The following is a 6,838-nucleotide window of genomic DNA, read 5'->3' as shown; positions in this document are numbered from 1 at the left end:
GAGAGGGAGCCTCACTTGCATGCAGATGAGGAGCTATTAGTTCCTAAGAATGAGCTTTAGAATGTTGATCAGCCACAAGACGAAGTTCATGGAGTGGAAGAGACCACTCATGCAACGCTATTGTGGAGGTAAATCCCCTCTGCGGACAGAGGTGATCCCTACTAGCCCAAATGGGGTCTAGCAACAATCAAACAACGCTAACACGCAGGTTCCTAATTGCAAATCAAAGACCGATGATGAGGGCCTACCTGGATTCCAATGCTGGTACTTGTAGAAGAGTCGTTGCTCTCGTTCCTTTGCTCTGGCTGGTCACAATCCCCACGATCCTCGTGAACGAACACCTGCACATGCAAAGAACGACACAAACACAAGCATAAAATCCAATAGATGCAACTATATATTAGTCAGAAAGGATATAACTCAATCATCATTAAAAAGACAATAAGAGTGGAACCATAATGATAGTCGTCTATTATTGATAAACAACAAAGAAGAATACAACCATAGTTCTGACGTCAAATCCTCCTTTGGCTGGGTGATCAGCAACACACGCCTTGCAAAGCTTGTTGGGAATGGGGAACAAGCCTCTCTCTCCTTGGTTACTTGGATAAGAATCTCCTCACTTAAGATTTAACCTCATGGGAATGAATAAGGCTTCTTGTAGCACGAACTTGGCAATCCTCAGACTTTGAGACTTAGAATTTGGAACTTGGAGACTAACTTATCAAAGGCAAAAGGACAAGCTTCTATAGATAGAGGAGAAGGAGTTAGGGTCATCCACAAGATTCATGGGATTGGATTTATCACTAAGAAGCTTCCATGAGAGGTGGAGAACTACTTCCCTCCTATGGAGATTCGAAGCCCAACTGAACTAACTCAAGATGGAATCAGTTCATGAATAGGTTAGGAATAACCTTCGTAAGTTTGTTTGTTAAAAGCTTTACCCAACTGGGCTGGTGCGAGTGTGACTCTGAGACAGAGCGCCAGCTGGCGCGCCCTCTTTGGAGGATTTCCCTCATTGGCGCGAGTGATACACAGTGGAACCGCGCCAATGGAAAAAGGGCTATTTTTATGGGTATTTTGCAGAAGGTGTCTTCAGGGCATATGAAGTACATACTCAAGGGGATACAATGCAAGTGTTTTCAGGTTATGTCACTTCTCACAGGTCCCAGAATAAGTCCTCCAATGTGCGGGAGAAGGGGTAACAGGGATGGTGACAAATTACTGTGTAACAGATGCCCCCTAAAGCATGAGGCCTGAGAGAGAGAGAGGGGTGAAATGCTTTACAAGAACATGGCCAATTGAAAACATTGCCGCCGGAGAACCTGCATGAAGAAGTACAACTGATATCTCAAGTACATGATGTATGTGGTATGGGCGCAACCATCCATAGCAAAGTACATAAAAATCCAGATCCAAGGTATGGGCGCAGCCATCCAGTAAGGATCGATAAGTAGACTCAGGCATGGTCACAACCATCTAGTGAATGAGTCATGTAATGATCATAATAATCCACAAAATCGCAACCTGGATCCCAACATACAAAATCCAGGGTCTTGCGCTCCATCTCGACCCGAACAAAGTACAAGTTCAAGCATGCGAATATGGGAGTCGAAGTCGAACATGCAAGAACATCGTCTGATTACCAGTCAATGATGAAAACTGTTAACAGACGCGAGAGGTACCACCAATAATGACAATGGTCCTCAAGGCACTATAGGTACAATCTACGGCGTGCAAATCAGTGAGCCAGCGTCGAACACCCGTAGAATCATTCGATCAGAGGCCAATGATGAAAAACTCGCGTCGAACACGAAGAACCTGCCATTGAGGCATGCAGGCTCCAAGGCCCCTGAAGGGAGTCTCTGGGTCAACTTCCTGGATAATGAGCTGAAGTCAACAGGGACTGACCTTGATCAAAGGTGGGCCATAATGTTTCCCACATCATCGACACGAGACAGAAAAGGATAAGATATTTTGTGTAAGGTATTAGAGGGAGGTTGAGTATTCTGCAGACGTCAACTTCTCTTGAACATATTGGCGGCACGACAGTGGACTTGGCATTATTTGACATCAAATGATTAGGGGTCATGGTGACAGGGCAATGAGCAGATGAGAGGTCAAACAGGATAACCCAAACCCACATTGGCAAGTGTAAAAACAAGATGAGATGTCCCCACCCAAACACGAATGCAGACAAGTGCCATGTTCAAGAGCAACATACTGCCGACACGACAATAATTGTGGTTCCATTTCCCCACCATTGCTGGCGAGTACCCTGGTTATTTTTTGATGACAAGCTTGACGGGGATAGCATATGCTTGAAAGGCGTTATTTCGATGGCATTCGATGTCATTAAATTTTAACGAGTCTGACAAAGGAAAACTCGGTGCCTTTTCATGTTTAGAGAGTTTGAAAAGACAGCAGAAAAGGAAACTCCAGGGGTGTCCTTTTTCATAAATTTGTGTCTCTCGAGCCCAAAAAAGTATAAAACAATGCTCGAAAGAACCGCCTGATCATTACGATCGAGGAGTACTTTTCATGAGTAGTGATTTCGATCAGAAAAAGTAAAAAAGTGATCAAAACCACGTCGCTTTGTAACCATTAACGAACTTGAAACGACAAGGGTCTGACGATCTTTTCATCTTTACACGGTCAGAAAAGGGTTTAAAGACGACCACCTCTTATTTACATTTAACGAGTCAAGAGGAAAAACTCGGCAATCTTTTCATATTTAGATGGTCAGAAAAGAGCTAAAAGTATACCTCCATTTTTATTCTCTTTAACGAGTCAAAAAGGGAAAAATACTCGGCAATCTTTTCATATTTTACGAGTCAGAAAAGAGCTTAAAGGTGACTCGTCCTAGAGGAATGAGTGGTATAAAGGGTAATAACTGGTTCCAGCAATGGTGGAACTGCTCAAAACATGTAATGGTCAAGAGGCTGGCTAATAAAACCACTCATTGTTGCGGTTCCTCAGGAAAGGAAAAAAAACCAAGTGAGAGCATATGATCGGCCAAAGAGATGGTAGCAATGGAATGAAACAACCAAGGCTCATCTAGCAGAATTTAGCAGATAAAGACAGCAATCACGAGATGTAAAATGGGTATGGGTTCATTTTTACACAAGCTTGAACCATGGAGAACTCTGCTTGGATTCAGTTTCATGTTTACACAAGCTTGAAACGAAAAACTATGCTTGTTATGAGTTCGCATGCCCCCAGAATAATGATGCAAAATGAGGTACATGCCCCCCAAGCTTCATTGCATTCAACAAAGTGGATGGAATGAAGGTTCACTTTCAAGATCTTGGAAAGACTCGACTTGGATTTTACGAGATCTTAATCAAAGACTCAATTTGGAAAGGGGAGTTGTTTCATTTTTTAATGAGGTTGACACAGTAAAAGAACTATCCTCATAACCCTTGTTTCATTTTTTAACGAGCTTGACACAAGATCAGGAACTATGCTCGACCAGATCCAGTTTCATTTTTTAAGGAGCTTGACATAGGAAAGCGAACTATGCTCCGACCAAACCTAGTTTCATTTTTTAAGGAGCTTGACATAGGAAAGCGAACTATGCTCCGAATGAACTTCATCAGAATGAACAAGAAGTCGCAACGTCCAAGAGTGCCATTCCCGGTGGAAAGGTCACATCTTGGAAATCGGGACCCAATGCCCCCAGGACATCATGCATGACGGCATCATCACTGGATACAGGCACGGGATAAGTAGCCACGTAGTTGACCTGCGGTGGGGCAGATACAATTGGTGGATAAAAACCAGGAGGGGATGGCAGCTGCGCAGGAGGCACCGGGGGACTAAAGAACGATAATTGATCTATAGTGACAATTCTTCCGTCGTGTGGAAAACAAACCACACGGAAAAGTGAAGAGACAAGGGCCCCCATGGCATAAACATAGTCACGGCCAAGGAGAAGACTGAAATCTAGAGCACCTTGGGTAACCAGTACGTCTATATAGACGGTTTTGCCTCCCAAAGTAACAGGAAACTTCGGGAGGATCCCTAACGGTTGACTAGTTCCTCTGTCAAACGCCAACAGATTTTGTGTGACTGGCACAAGCTGTGGGGAGCCCAAAGCTTGCCAAGTAGTGAAAGGCATGAGACTGACAGATGCACCCTCATCCAAGACAGTGCTAGGTATTGCCTTATCATAGGCATGTACTGTAATCTGGAAAGGCACATGGGGTGGAAGGTGGAATGTAGTCAAATGACTCCAGTCAAAGGAAACGACTGAACTACTTGGTGGGGGAATCGTATGATTGCCCCCCTGCGCTACAGGAGACGAAGAAGGACCCTCTTGATCAGCGAGGATAGGAGGGTCATTCTGAGACTCAGGAGAATCTGACGAGACGAGAAGAACATGAGTAGTAGAATCATGATGCTCCTCCAGAACAGAGTAATCAACAGGTTGTGAACCCAAGTCGATACTCTCTCCGACCAATGGTTGGTCTGGAGCAGGCTTGGCACAGCCAGGTTCAGAAGGAGGAGGACAGACAAGAGAAGAATCTAAGTCGATCTCTTTGTCCACAGGGAGGGGGTCAGAAGAGAGCTTCTGATAACCAACAGGAAGTTGGGGTGAAGAAGCTGTAAGACTTTCCAAAACAGCGGAAGCTTTATCCATGAGCAGACAAAGGTGAAGGGGATGATTGCCTTCACATAGTCTACAGGGGATTCAAATCTTCCCTTTCTTCTGAATGTTGTTAGTTAATAGGGTGGCATCACCATGAGCTTCAGAGGATGATGAGGGATGAGCCGGATCGCGAGACCATACTTCAAGGATCTTGGGAATACTAGAACAATCATAAAGAATATGGTCACCCTTGCACAATTTACAAGGAAACTTAACCTTCCGTGGGAGGGGAGGTGTTTCGACCTGGGATGGATTTGGAGCAGTAGCTACACTTTTAGCCTCTCGCTTATGAGACTTCTTCTTCTTCGTCTTCTTCTTCTTCTTCTTAGCCACCTGGTTACTTGAATCCAGACTTTCACCAGGCGAGGTAGAAGATGAGGACGTAGAAACAGGTGAAGACGGGGAGAGGTACACCTTGGAATCAGCATGATGTTGTCCAGGTGGAGGAATTGATTGACTAGTAGTTGAGACGTTAGAGACCACAGAGGTTGAGAACAACCAAACAGGCAACCCGATGGTTAACCCAGGCAAGGACAAATTTGCCATATACGGAGCACCAACATTTCCAAAAGAAGGAAATGGACTAGGGTTTCCATCTGGGGGAACACCTTGGCTGGTATAATCGGGGAAGGTTGCCATCGAAAATGAGAAAGAACCCTACTCAAACTAACACAAACAAGATCTAACCACCTAAATGTGAATCGTGGCCGAATAAATTTTAAGACACAGGAACAAAACTTGACCTTTTCATTTTTAAAGAGTTGAGAAAAGGACAAAAGATGACTCTAGTCGCCTTCGAATGTTTAATGAGCCTGAAGTGACAAGTGCTCAGATGGACCTTTTCTTTTAGGGAGTCCGAAAAGGAACGAAAGTGACTACCTTGGAGAGCTAGGCAAAAGGGTTTACCAAACAAATCCGTAAAACTGCATATACACCTTGGCAATCATAGGAAAACCAAGGACTTTTTGTACGGTAGTCAATCTTCCTGAATGCTGTGTTCAATGCGTTACGGCTTGTAAGGCGGTAGACACAGCTTCCTATGGATAAAGGATGATAACCTAGTGTGGTCTCCCCATATACTCGACGGTACGTGGGAGTTCAAATCCGTACTAGACCACTATTGCATCACGGAAGGAGGAATCACCCAACCTTGAGTGAAACAAAAGTGACTAGGTTTAACGACGCCGGAGCATGTCTCTAGCCTAGACCTCTAAATGTGTGCATTATGTTCCAATGCGTTGTTAGATTCATTCAGTTCATTTTAAAGTTGATCTTGGATTATGTTTCAGTTTTCAGGCCCTACCGTATGTAATCTCTCAAAATTCCCTAAATGCAAACTATATGCCAAAATATGTCATTTCATTCGATGAATGCTAGTTATGAGAGGGTTTGAGGGCTTTCACGCAAACGAAATGATCACAAAACAACAAAGAACTTCCCTAATGCAGCTAATGGAAATTAAAAAACTCTTCTTTAAGATCACTAATCACTAATCAAAATGAAAAGTTCTAATTCTCATTAACTAATACAAAGCAAAAGAGATTTTTTCTTTTGTTGATGGAAAAATGCACTAAACAACTTTGAGAAATGATAAAAAAAGAGTAAAAACACAAATTTCACTCAATGCAAACACATTCAGTTCCCTAAATCACAAATAAAAACTCCAAAGAACGAGAAAAGTCCCAAAGACACCAATGAGCCGTGTAATCTAGGCTCAAAGCGAAACAAAGCGGAATTCAAGTGAAAACAAAGCAAGTCACCCAAATAACACAATAAAACGATTAACAACCACTAAACGAGTGCAAGGGAGCAATCAGAAAGTTGACTGGACTAATAGAAGACCAAAACTCCTAAGGAAGGCTCGACACACAAAGCCACTAGATGCCCTAGGGCTAGAAATGTGAAATCGATAAAAATGGCAGACATCCAAAGGGTAAAGGTAATCTATGCACAATTCACTTGAAAAGTATGCAAATGTAATCTATGCACATTCTGAAAATGAGAATTCTAATTATGCAAGTGTGATCTATGCGAGATAATTCTCAAACACAAGATGATTCTAATGTAATTCAAGAACCAATCAAGTGCAAATCAAGAAAATTGGGTGATAGTTCCAAAGATCAAAAAATAAAAACACTCAAAGGCGATTAAGAATCACCAAAGGAAATCAAATTAAGAATTTCTCAA

This window comes from Pinus tabuliformis, chromosome 5_2, assembly GCF_031772625.1.
Source record: "Pinus tabuliformis cultivar Carrire ecotype Pingquan chromosome 5_2, CPIR1, whole genome shotgun sequence".
NCBI lineage: Eukaryota > Viridiplantae > Streptophyta > Pinopsida > Pinales > Pinaceae > Pinus > Pinus tabuliformis.
Note: the sequence above shows the minus strand (reverse complement) of the source record.